Raw genomic sequence first — 13858 nt, 5'->3', positions numbered from 1 at the left:
TGCTGAATCTGTGCTAATCACACAGTAAGTGGAGACTTCAAAGAAGAAGAACATATATTAATTAATAACTTGTGATATCATCTAGTTGCTAACACCTTAATTCACCATTTTATTCTGTTTGTGTCATGCTGAGATTTTGCTCTGAAATCCTTTTTTTTTTAATTTCACACCAGGGACAGAGGGTTAATAGAAATCTCATCCATGTCATCCTGCATAGAATCACCAACTTATTCTGCTCTGCTTTATTCTCTGTTCATCCTCTGCTTCTCTTAAGTGCAAAATAATACATTTGCCCCCTAAAGCACAGCAAAATACCCATTGGAGAGAAGGCAAATTGATGGTGCTAAAAAAAGACAATTTAGGATTTTAAAGAACAGGCAAAATATCTAACCAACCACCACAAAAAAATAATAATCCAGCTAACATATAGTATTCATAATTGGGAATGTGTGCCAAAAACTACAGCTATTAGCTACTTCAATTGAGGAATGAATAAACCTTGGAATGAAAAAAAAAATGAAAGAAAGATAAAATCTTGCACTATTGCCCAGGATCTACTGCTAATTTTCATGATACTGGAAACTATTGACAAGACAGGGAGATATTGTTAGGGTGAAGGAGACAAAAAAAATATGAGAAAGAATTGAGCATCTGATGGAGCTAAGCGTATGCTTTCCTAATTCCTCAAAATGCCAGGAAAAAATAGAATAGCATTTAGACCTGCTTGCCATGGGAACTGAAATGTGTACATGGAAAGGGAAAAAAATCCTTTGAAAAATGTACACAGTCTGGAAGGACTCAGGAAAATATATGCACTGATTATTTTCACTTCTGCCTGAAAATCTTTTGACATTATTAGTGCATAAGCAAAAGGGAAGGGAGGGAGGGAGGGAAGTGTTTCCAATTATTATTTATGCCCATAAGTGCCTTCTTGAGAATCAACCTTTTTAAAGTAGAGAACACACCTGGAATTTTGGAAACATGTCATTCATAAAATATCTACATTGGAGAATGAACAAATTTACTTGAACATCCCTCTTTACACAAAGGCAAACTGAAGATAATGCTTTTGAGCACCTTCTTGAGCCTCCAAGAATTTCCCTATCATCACCACCTCACTTTAATTCCCCCTGTCCAACCCAGACATGTGGGAATATGTCAACCGTCATCTTTTATCCTAAGATTGTCTTTGAGACTTTTGTGTGCTGGTTTGCCAAATGTGATTTTGCTGTTTAAATTTACGCTTGTGTTGGTATGGGTAGAGAATATAGGCTTGTGTTGGTGTGGAAGAAGAAGAAGAAGAAGAAGAAGAAGAAGAAGAAGAAGAAGAAGAAGAAGAAGAAGAAGAAGAAGAAGAAGAAGAAGAAGAAGAAGAAGAAGAAGAAGAAGAAGAAGAAGAAGAAGGAGGAGGAGGAGGAGGAGGAGGAGGAGGAGGAGGAGGAGGAGGAGGAGGAGGAGGAGGAGGAGGAGGAGGAGGAGGAGAAGGAGAAGAAGGAGGAGGAGGAGGAGGAGGAGGAGGAGGAGGAGGAGGAGGAGGAGGAGTCTGGGACCCTAATAGATATCAAGGGTTATCCCTTTTGAGGTATAAGAAAGATTCTTATTGTGCTTAGACACATATTAGGTCTATATATTTCTCATCAAAACATATTAAAATATCTATGGAGATTGTCAGTCATCCAGGTCATGGTTGTTCCAAAGGTGCTTTTACAAGAGGCAACTAGACTTTCTCTGAAGAACTGAAGAAGCAAAAGTCTTCAAGGAAAAAACAAAGAAAGTACAGTTGCCTCTTTGGGAAAACCACATAAAAAAAGTAAAAAAGCTAAGAAGGAAACAAACAAACAGAAGAAGAAGAAAAACAGAACACACCACACCCTCTTCAATACTCCCAGATAAGCAGGGAGAAACACTAGATAAACAATCAATCAAAAAACAATATCCTGATCAAGGAACTACCAAGGAGACAACTACACCTCCATCAATATGGCAGGGCCACCTTCTGCATATAAACAAGGAGAAAATCCCATACTCACCATCAGTGCTGATCGTACCTAGTTGGGTAATGAAAGATCTATTAACTACTGAAATTTTGCAACTAATATTTTTCCCTGATACAGCAAGGATATTTTAAGAAACACCATACCTGTAGTATCCCTTTACAAAACTAGGTTTTTTTTTAAACTGGTAAAATAATAAATACCTTCTCCTTAAATCAACTGACTATAGGAAGAAGTGATAATGTTTATCTATAAAAGAGAACTAGAGAATATCTAATACCCATTTCCTGTTCTAGATCATGTAAGTTTTCCGTCCACAATAATATTTGCTTAGCTTCTCTCTCCTTTTTTATCATCTCATAGATAGCTGTTGTCATGGTAACTTAATTCCTTAGACTAATGTTGCTATAATCTTATAGAAACCTGTCTAAATTGTTGACATGCAAAAAAAAAAATGAAACAACTCAAAGGAATATTCTATTCACTTCTATTCCATTAAAATATATATATTTAATGCATGCAATGGTTTATCCTTTAGATCAGAAATCACCGCTCTATAGTCTCATAAAAACATCCTAGCTGATTTTATGTGGTCCTTTTTATCTTGCTTCAAAAATGTTCTCCAAGTAAGCAATTCACAGTTCTATCTAGACACTTTCATTGTGTGTGTGTGTGTGTGTGTGTGTGTGTGTTTCCCCTAGGAGCCTCTTGGGAAGGAAAGAGAGGGAGGTGAAAAAGGAGCTATCTCCAAAAGAACATCATGAAGAGTCAAAAGAGAGACAGAGAAAAATATTAGAGACAAATTCTGTGTGGGCTTAGTCATTCTGACTCTACCTTATCCTTACTTAAAAGAAGCAGAATAAAATACAGGTCATTCAGCTCAGTACAGTTAACACATACTTTTATAATAAAATAAAACAATAATGCACAGCTATATATCTTTTCCCCTTTCAAAAACAATAGAAAACTAAACAAGTATACAGTATATTTGTCTCTATGATTATGCTGTCTGCAGTTTGCTGTTGTTCTTCAGCTTTCTAGCTCTTTCACAAAGATCAAAACTGGTTGAGTATCAGAGCAGATTCGGAAACTTTTGCCAGGCTTACAATGGAAAGAAACCGGTTTGTCTTTTAGGAAATAGATGCAATCAAGTTATGAAACCCGCTGGTTTCTAAAGGCTGATTCTTGAAGAAAGCACCATTTGAGATCTACTTTAATGTCTTATCAGTATGCAAGGAGGACCACTACATGCTTGGATTGCAGGCAAAGACAATGGAAGCGAGACCAAATCACCACAGCTGGCTTATGCCATAATCTTTCTTATTATGGTTGGTTACACAGTCAGCCAGATGGTTAGACAGGATTTGGCATTTTATCAATCAAATCCCAAGAACCTTGGATATTCATTCTTATTCTTAGGCAAAGAAATAAGAGACAAATCCGTGCAATTCTAGAAAGTACAAAGGAAGCAGGAGAAGAATAAGCAATGTATTCAAACTGATTTCTAGAACGGGCAAAATTAGTCTGCCTTCTTCTGATTATTATTATTATTATTTAATATTGTGATTACAACAACTTGCTAAGATACAAAGGTACAAAAATCTGTTGGCCTGAGAGCTAAACAATCTGTGAGGAACAACATCTAATCTCCCCTAGTATTTCAGGGAAAAATCCCAGGAACTCTCTTTGGTGCATGCAGGTGTGAGACAAATCGCTACTTCTCAACATGACACAACAGTGCCACCTAAAGCATCTGGTAAATCAACCCCAAGCTGTCAGCCCTAAAGAAACCCGAGTTCATGTTTACTTCACCAGAACAGCTTCTCTCAGATGATCCTTGGCATTGCTGATGAAAACTCAGCAGCATCTTTATCATTCAATCAAAAGTGGTTAGAAAGGTGTATTGAACCAACAGTTCCATGACATCAGAGACAGAAGATTTTGCTGCACTGACAAAACAATTTGTTCAGTCCATCAAAGGGGCTGCTATTGTTGTTTCTGCATTCCACTGAACTGGGTGATCAGAGGCAGGAAGGTCTGTTTAACAGGAGGAGCAGACAATTTCTCTTCATCTCCTCTACAAACAAATGCTGAATATTGATAATAAGGAAAACATGATTGATCTGGGAACAGACTGTTCTTGAGGACATTTTCCTCCCATCAGGATTATGCAGATCTGATTTCCAGAATCAATTTCTCCAAACTAGAAGCAAGTTGAGGTGTCACAAACGTGGCATTCCGGATTACAATAGGCTTGTTTCAGAACCATGGAGTCAAAATTGAGCTATTTCTGGAGGATTTGCATTTGCAAACCAACAACCAAACCACCCAGAATGGCATGGTCCTGGAGGACATTCAACATGGTCTGGGAAAAACCAAAATTCTTGAATTCTGTGACATATTCCATTATTGGATCCATTAATTCTGCACTTCCCTACTGGTGATAAATTTGAAAAGGTTATACTTCAATAAAATGATATCATTTACAGCAAAGATAGTTGATCTAGTTCTTGCTTGTAGAAGTTGATCAGGTTGAGCCCAAAGGAGGGGTCAAATGCTTCATCAGACTTGAGTCCCTTCATGCCCATTGACTCTTATTTACTGCCAATTTGCTTTAACTGTTAGTAGTTCAGCTTTTTATAGAGAGCATAAGCTTGCAATAAACTTTTATATTCATTTGAGCTACCTAGACTTCTGATTTTCCTTTCCTTGACATTACTACTTACAATGTAACAAAGACATTAGATGATTCCATATCTTACAGTTGGATTTGCTTTGAATCTAAATGATTTTCATTGCTAGAAGTCAGTGGCTTTCATTCATGACAAAGGCAACAGGAAATTAAATAAGAGTCTGTGCAGTTTCCTTAGCTATTCAGTAACTTCATTTGCACTGCATACTTAACAATGATTAACCCATTTTGGGGAGAATTGGGCAATGACTGAGTTCATATAATAAAGTAGATGGAGGTGAAATTGATTAATTATTATGTGTCACACAAACCCGTCCACTAGACAATCATGGCTTACTTGAACACAAATTAGTCTGGCTCCAAGACATAGAAGTAACCATTGTTTCTCACTTGCAGATCCTGCCTGTGTGGTTTATGAAGTGCAGAAGAAGTCAACTTTGCCACTTTTGCTTGGCAAATTTGATTTGTTCTCTTATACAATGAAAACTGGATTGCTGTTTCTTCCTTGTGAATACCCAAGAAAAGAATCACACATACCCCTTCAACCCATTTTTGGAGCCCCCCCACAGTATTGCAAAAATCAATGAAATTATTTCCAACTACGTTGAATTTAGAAACACACATGCCCTTAAGTATATTTAATGATTTTTTTAAAGAGATATCATCCTGAAAAGCATGAGGTCCTAACATTAATACTTCTGTGTTGGAAGCACCAAAGTGCCTCTATGGTGAAAGGATTTGCCGGTGACATTATAAGTGCATGAGGGCTGCCCAGTTGGGGGCTCCATTTGAGGTACCCACAGAGGTGGTACCAATTTATCTACTTGCAGTCACCAGCTTTCGAACTGCTGGGACAGCAGAGCTGAAGCACGTGACGGGAGCTCACCTACCCCATGGCAGCAGCAAGTCTTGCCCAGATTCGCCTGGTACACCAGTTGCGCCCCTTTCTAGACCGAGATGCCCTACGTACAGTCACCCACGCACTCGTTACCTCCTGTATAGACTACTGTAATGCCCTCTACATGGGGCTGCCCTTGAAGACCACCCGGAGACTTCAGCTGGTGCGGAGTGCAGCTGCACGGGTAGTGATGGGAGCACCCCGATACTCCCATATTACACCCCTCCTGCGTGAGCTGCATTGGCTACCGGTTGCCCTCCGGGTGAGATTTAAGGTGCTGGTTCTTACCTTTAAAGCCCTACATGGCTTAGGCCTGGGATACTTGCAGGACCGTCTGCTGCCGGGAACAAATTCCCATCGCCCAGTATGCTCACACAGAGAAGGCCTCCTCAGGGTACCGTCGGCTAGACAATGTCGGCTTGCGACCCCCAGGGGAAGAGCCTTCTCTGTGGGAGCGCCAGCCCTGTGGAACCAGCTCCCCCCTGAGCTTCGGATGGCCCAAGATCTCCAGTCCTTTCGCCGCGGCCTCAAAACACTCCTTTTCCACCTGGCTGACCTGGACTGACAGGGATTTTAATTATATTTACAATTCTAACTCTATTCTTTATTTTATTTTAATTTATTTCAAATTTTTATTTTTAATTTACTGTACAGAGACCTTTAAGTTTTGTTGTTGTTAGCCGCCCTGAGTCCCTCGGGAGATAGGGCGGGATATAAATCCCATTAATAAAATAAATAAATAAATAAATAAATAAATAAGTCTGCCGATCATCAGCTCAGCCTCCTAACTCATGAGCCATTGTACTGCTTCGCTATGAAGTCCTATCTCTATCCATATATGTCACTGCTGTCCTAACCTTTGCACCCTACAGCTTTCCAAAAATTGTACTTGTGGCCCCTTAGGAAACAACTGTTGCCCATTTCTACCCTGAATAGTCCATGATGGAATCTTTGGAGGCCCTCAAACTATAAAGACACAATACAAGCCTTTTCATTTGTAGATAACAGTACAGTGTTATATGCAAGATAAAGAGTGAGAACATTAATCTTTCCAGCATCCCACAAATAAAAGGCTTCTTTTTCTCAAGTTCCCTGGGTTTTCTTTGCAGAGTGTTGGAGAGATTAATTCATTCACCCTTCTATCTTGCTTATAACTTTGTGTCGTTATCTAAAAATGAAATGGCTTGTACAACATCTTTGTTGCTTAAGGGCTTTGCTTCAGATACAGGTTTGCTAGGTCCAGGCATGCGGCATCATGCATCATGCAGCAATATTATTTTAAGGCATGAATGTTTCATGTGGGAAGGAAGGAAGGAAGGAAGGAAGGAAGGAAGGAAGGAAGGAAGGAAGGAAGGAAGGAAGGAAGGAAGGAAAGGAGGGAGGGAGAGAGGGAGAGAGGGAGGGAGGAAGGAAGGAAGGAAGGAAAGGAGAGAGGGAGAGAGGGAGGGAGGGAGAGAGAGAGGAAGGAAGGTAGGAAGAAAGGCAGGAAGGAATTTCTTGTATTTTCTTAGATTGCTCAAGTAATTCTTTCAAATTTCTTTTTTGTAGTATTTTTGAGCTGAGTTTCTGGTTGGAGGCAATAAAAGTAGTTTTCTGCTCTCATCCTTCCACATTCTAAGGCCCCCATTTTTTCAGATAAGAAAAAAGCCCCGGTAGAGGACTATTGTGCAACTCTTGGGATTTAATAAAAGCTCAGTAACTATAGCAGTCTGCAGTCCACAGAAGAAGGAACTGAACTCCTCTTTGCCAACTCATGACCAGGTAAATGGAAGGCCACCACTCTCCACCCACGAACATTTCTTAAAATGCTCTTTTCCTCTGGGAAGAACATTTGAAAGCAATTCTTGTTCATCGGCTTGAATGAGAACTGGTAGGAAAACTTCCCTTCCCTTTTGCTGTACAGTTTTTCAGACTTTAAACAAACCATCCATCTGTTCTGTTTTCTTGGGCCACACAGGCACTTCATTTTTTTTTGTTTGTTTCTGTGTGCTTTCATGTGGGAAGGAAGGAAGGAAGGGGGGAGGGAGGGAGGGAAGGTTTGTGACTACCTGGGCTAGTCCATGCCATTTTCTTGCAAGGTTTCTTGGAAGTGGCTTCCTCTTGATTTCTTCTTCCTAGGGCTGAGAGAGGGTGACTGGTCTAAGATCATCCAGTTGGTTTTCCTCCAGTTTCTAGCCTGGTGCCTTAACAGCTACCCTAAACTGGCTCCCAGTTGCTTTAGAGAACCTCCTAAAATGGAATGAAAGCAACGATTCCCTCCTGCTGGTTTTTTTTTCTTCCTCTCCAGCTTCTGATATTCAAAGCTCTGCGCCATGGATTTCCTTTAGCTATCATGGCTAATCCACCTTGGCTTCTATGATTTTGTCTTCTTTAGCATAATCTCTTAAAGCTATTAAATCCCCTATCCTGGAGCATTTCTTTTATCTCTTCCAAATCTGTCACCAAATTCACTAAACGACTTGGATGAAAGAGGAGTATTTTTCCCACTCTTCACTATAAATTATCTTCCCTTTTTCCTATTCTGTGAATCACTTTTATTTTCTTTTTTATTATACTGACACATATTTGCAAATAATTGAGGTGAAGGTAAAGGTTCCCCCGCACATGGATGCTAGTCGTTTCCGACTCTAGGGGCCGGTGCTCATCTCCGTTTCAAAGCCGAAGAGCCAGCGCTTGTCCGAGGACGTCTCCGTGGTCATGTGGCCGGCATGACTAGACACCAAAGGCACACAGAACGCTGTTACCTTCCCACCATTGTGGTCCCTATTTTTCTACTTGCATTTTTACGTGCTTTCGAACTGCTAGGTTGGCAGGAGCTGGGCCGAAATAACAGGCGCTCACTCTGCTACGCGGCACTCGGGATTCGACCCGCCAAACTGCCGACCTTCTTATCGACAAGCTCAGCATCCTAACCCACTGAGCCACCGCGTCCCTAATTATGAGCAGATAATCAATTGGGGGAGATGTATTTCTTTTATTCTTTAAAAATGTAATAATAATTGATAGTCTTACTTTTGTTTTTTAAGCATGTGCTTAAAGCTTTGACAATTAAATTAAAGTCAGGAATTTATCGAAACTGAAAAGCCTGTTATTAGAAGTATAATTATCCTAGAACAATCTAGGAAAAATAAAATCTCCCTCCTGGACTTTATTAGTCAAAGTTGTTGTTTGGGGATGAAGCTTGAAAAACACATTCTATATATATCTGCATCTGTATCTCTGTATAACAGAAGTGCTAATCTTGAACTTCAAAAGAGGAAACACACAAACAGATGCACACAATAAGTTACCTGTTTTTCAAATCTCAAAGCTATCTAGAGCACCACTGCATGTTTAATTCTGAATTTTCTGCATTTTATGATAGACTTTCATTTCAAACATAAGAACAAAATATGCACAGAAATAAAATTGAATAATCACATAGGTTCAGTTATGGCAGTAACTTGAAAATGTGTGTATAAAAACAACAACACCACAAAAATGCAAGAGTTAGAAAGTTACATGTAATCTACCTTGACATGAAATGTAAAAAAAAATGGAATACCTGGGACAAAAGATATGTTTCAGAAATGGGGTGATTTAATATAGGCAATTACTGTTGCATGCATTTACTTATTCTTCAGTGGATATGTTTTATTAGTATGTCGCTTGAGAGTGTGGTATTCATTGTGTGTCTAGAACTTGTAATATGTCTGGTAAATTCTAAGCAACTAATTTCCCATGTAGAATCCTCAACTTAAAACATTTTAAAAAAATATTTTCAAGATTCTCCTCATTTCACCTCCAGCCTTCAACTGCACTGAATTTTTCTCCCCTTACTTGAAAGTACTTACCATTGACTAAAAGCATGAAGAAAGCCAGCGGACGTGACAGCAACAGGAAAGCTATTAGAGTAGCAACAGACTAAACTTTTGAGCTTGAATTTTCTGCTACATCAAAGGTTAAAAGGCAGAATTAACTGTTTACACTGAACTGCCTTTACAGCCATTTGCAGTTGGAGTAATTCAGTGAGACATGCACACAATACTTAAGAACAAACATCTCAGATTGAGGGCTTGCAAAGGAAAGAGGCTACTCTGAGCTTCTGCTGTGCATTAGGTTGGGAAAAGGACACTTTGTAAATGTTTCTTGGGAAGATTTCTTTTTTAAAAAATATTTTATTCCTAGCCATAATGGCTATTAGGTTACCACCCGGATCAAAAGTGTCTTGCCTCTGAATTATCAGTTGCTGAGAAACAACGTTGAGAAACAGCTACTATGGGAACTGGACTGCTAAGCTAGAATGTCCCAAAGGTGCTTTTTCAAAAGGCAATTGGACTGGGTTTTTTTCCCCCTTGAGAAAGAAGAAGAATCTTCTGGATTATTCTGGATAGAGAGGACCATTGGTTTGAAAGAGAGATAAAGGAGGCCATTTAGCAGCTCTCTCTCAACAGAGGGGGAAGAATAAGACACTACCTATCTCCTGTCTACAATGCAGCTGTTCTGTACCAGCCTACTACCGGCCCTGCAGAAAAGGCAGGGACAACCCCTTTTACAAACGGCAAGAGGCTGGAACTAAGCCTGCCAAATTTATTAACATAAAACAGAGCAAAACAAGACACGAACCATGAAACAGGAGCTATTCAAATGGTTGCCTTCAGCAAACCAGCCCTCCCACACATTCCCCTTTTAAACAGTTCAGGGCGTGGCTTCTCTCTGCCTCCTTCCGAGGTGCCCCATTGCCTTCCTCTGTTTACTCCTGATTGACTGCCTCCTGCGTCGGGCGTCCTTGAACAGGGCCAGCTGTGGGTCATCTTCATCCATGCTGTCAGGCTCACACAGCTGGGTCTGCGTCGTAACCAGATGGGAGGGGCCTGGCTGAGGGCTCTGCGGAGCCTCAAGGCCATCATCAGCAAGCTCTCCAACACCCTCAGCAAGCTCTCCAACACCCCCCTCCTCCTCCTCTGAATCGTCCGACCCAACTGCCAAACCCACAGGCTGACCCTGAATCACAACAGCAGCCCTTGAAGCAGTTCCAAGAAGATTTTACCCACATTTGATTCAGATGACCCTGAGATCAAAGCTAAATGCCCAAGCAGCCTCAAGAGTTCTCAGGGCAAGTGCTAACAACCAGATGACTGCAAAGAAATACAATCTTCCACTCCCTCCCCCCCACCATCCTTTCAGAAGTAATCCTTCCATCGTACCCACCATTCCCCCGGAACCGAAGAAGTTTCTTGAATGAAGCTTCCTCAAAAGGGGAAAACACACACACACAAAACAGTCAAGTTGCCTTTTGAAAAAGCACTTGTGCGAGAGCTATGACCTGGATGAATGAGGAGTTCCACAGACTCTAAGACAGAACGGTCTGTGACTTGATTTGGAAGAGCTCTTAAGGACTGCAATAACTTTACTAGTGTTTGATGCAAGTGAAAATAGCTCTGTTATCCTAATAATATTTTATTTTTGCTAATTTCTTCCATTGAATGGGAGAAAATCTCCTTTAAGAATAAGGGGGGGGGGAAGCATTGAAATTTGTAGTAGTTAAGTTGGCTTCCTTACAGAATAAGTGCACGAGGGTTGACTGTGTGTCTTTTTTCACTCTTTTTTTTCATTTTGCACACACCCCTTCAAAAGCATTATTAGGTTCTGGCATGCATTTCAATAAAATTCCAAAGAAAGAAATCAGAAGGAAATCTATCTCATTGGGCAGTCAGAGTGAACTATGAATATATATATATATATAAAACACCACCAACTATTGTCTTTTCCATTATGTCATTTTATCAAGTACACTGAAAAGCATTGTAAAGAAATTCAAAAGAAAATATTCAAGCAGTCTGAACAAAATGTTTACAAAAATTTCTTTTTACCAGGGGGAAAAAAACCTCTTTTTTAAGAAAATTGTTTAGAAAACTCATACAGACTTCACTGTGACATTATAAAATGTTAGCAAAATAAATATGGGTTTCTTTTAGGCAGTAGGAAAAATTACTTCAAGCACCATTCATGGAAATGGTTAGATGGACTGATATTTTTTATTCAAGTAAAATTAATGGACTCAAATCTAATAGTGGTTTGGGCTTTCCCATCTATCCATTGAATCATTGCTTTTATAAGGGGAAAAAATCACACTGGCGTGTGCGTACACACACACACACACACACACAAACACACAAAACCCCAAAATTACACTGAGCTTGACTGCTATGAGAAGAAAGTAAGTCTCAAATAACCATTGTACTATGTCAGTGTTACCCATAACAAGCTATTCTGACATCAAAGTGACATCATCACAACTTCATTGCATCAATGGTTGCATCATTTCCATCACTGCAGAATCATGTACATGTCACCATTTGCCTTCGCCCCATCTGGGGAAGCTCATCTTACTATTTTACAAACATCTCAATCAAAAGATGAGGTGTTAACAATTCTATTCCAGCTCCATACAATAAGTCTCCAGATCATAGTCTCTGAAAGTCCAACTAGAAAAGGATAGAGAAATAGTTATGTATTCCATAGACTTCCTGCCAAGTCTTTTTTTTATTCTGCAAGCTTCAAGAAACATCTTATTCTTTTGCTGATAGAAATGTATAGTTTTATTCAATAAGCTTTTCATTTGATGAAGAACATCTTGCCTAGGAACCTATCTTTCATATGCTTAGCTTTGAATTGTAGCCATTATTAACATTCACCCAACACTCCATATTTTCTTTGTTCTTTTCTCTTTTTAGTGCCAAGAGTTTGCATTCTCTCGCCAACATGCTGGCAAAAACATATAAATGTCTAAGCCATAGGCCTTCGTTGCCCTGGGGTATAATTAAAGGAGCTTAACATATTAAGCACACATTTGAGTCATGGAGAACTCTTATGCCAATTTCGGCAGAAGCAGTTAAAAGGAGCAAAGGCATTCAAACCTCCAGAAGAGATGGAATTGACAAGCCAGCTCAATTTCAACTTTACAAATGCTTCTGGGCCCACTCCAGTTAGTACAGACAATAGCTTTTTAGAGTGGATTGTGCTGGCTGTCAAAAATTGAGCAACAATGGCCTCTTAAACTCAATGTGGATGGCTGTACTTCTGCTTTAAAACTGCAATAGGACAGTCTATTGTTTTTAGTTCCAAGACAGGACACAACACTGAGAATAAAGCATCCAGGCATTTTTCCAAGTAAACATTTATGAGCAGCTCGCCTTGACAGCTTTATAGAGATTGCTGAAAGTCACATTATTGGCTACCTTCAAATAAGGCAAGATCCCTCAAAATGCCTATGGGCACGAATACAGAGAGAAAGAGAGAAATTTGCAAAGCAAGGTGAGAAATGGTAAACAGGGCCTTACTAAACCTTCTTCAAGTCCTAGTTAGCCTGGCATATGGTGAGGAATGTGGGGAGATTTCATTTCTCATTTGAAGTGTCGCAATCTGTTATTGTTACATTATATAATTATATATCCTGTACTTTATTCTAATAATTCTGTGAAGTAATAGGCTATTAAAAAAATAGCCTGATTGCCCAGATCATGTCATTCATTACCTTCACAACAATGTGGGGGATTTGAAGCTGGTTCAGTCCACATTTATTATAATGCAAAAAAAAAGATCTATAAAATATGGCATACCACAGACTGTACGTGTGTAGTTTAATTCTCCCAAAAGCTCAAGGATGCATTTGAAACCATCACTTTTATCTTCCTGGAGGTAGATTAAACTGAAAGCTTAAGCTTATTGAATGCATTTTCAGACTAATTAGTGATCACTGTGAAGCAGTTTTTACTGATAGAAAAGCTGATGGGTCAGTTCATATTGGATATGCCACGTAGTTTAACATGTCCTTATCGGTAAATTTGAAGTGAGACTTGTGTTTACCTCTATTTTAAAAAAGCCAACTCTACATTTGCATCTAAAAGTGTAGATCATTATATCTATCAAACTTTCTAATTGTGTTAGTATGCCTTCCACTCCAGTTAGCAAGTGTCACTTTGTCCAACAATAGTGTTCTGTACCAGCCTGCTACCGGCCCTGCAGAAAAGGCAGGGACAACCCCTTTTACAAGAAGGCAAGAGGCTGGAACTAAGCCTGCCAAATTTATGGATACAAAAGCAAACAAGACACGAACCATGAAACAGGAGCTATTCAAGCGGTTGCCTTCAGCAAACCAGCCCTCCCACGCATTTCCCTTTTATACAGTTCAGGGCGTGGCTTCTCTCTGCCTCCTTCCGAGGTGCCCCATTGCCTTCCTCTGTTTACTCCTGATTGACTGCCTCCTGCGTCGGGCGTCCTTGAACAGGGCCA

At 39.8% G+C, this 13858-nt stretch overlaps 1 protein-coding gene across 1 annotated transcript in view; it reads right to left on the bottom strand.

Annotated features, from left to right (window-relative positions):
- CDH8 (cadherin 8) overlaps positions 1 to 13858 on the bottom strand; it is a gene marked incomplete at its 3' end in the record, with an annotated part of 198143 nt that overhangs the window by 123691 nt on the left and 60594 nt on the right. The gene's annotated exons all lie outside the window — the stretch shown is intronic.

This window comes from Vipera berus, assembly GCF_964194415.1.
Source record: "Vipera berus genome assembly, chromosome: 10".
NCBI lineage: Eukaryota > Metazoa > Chordata > Lepidosauria > Squamata > Viperidae > Vipera > Vipera berus.
Note: the sequence above shows the minus strand (reverse complement) of the source record. Positions and strands in the feature narration are given on the sequence as shown.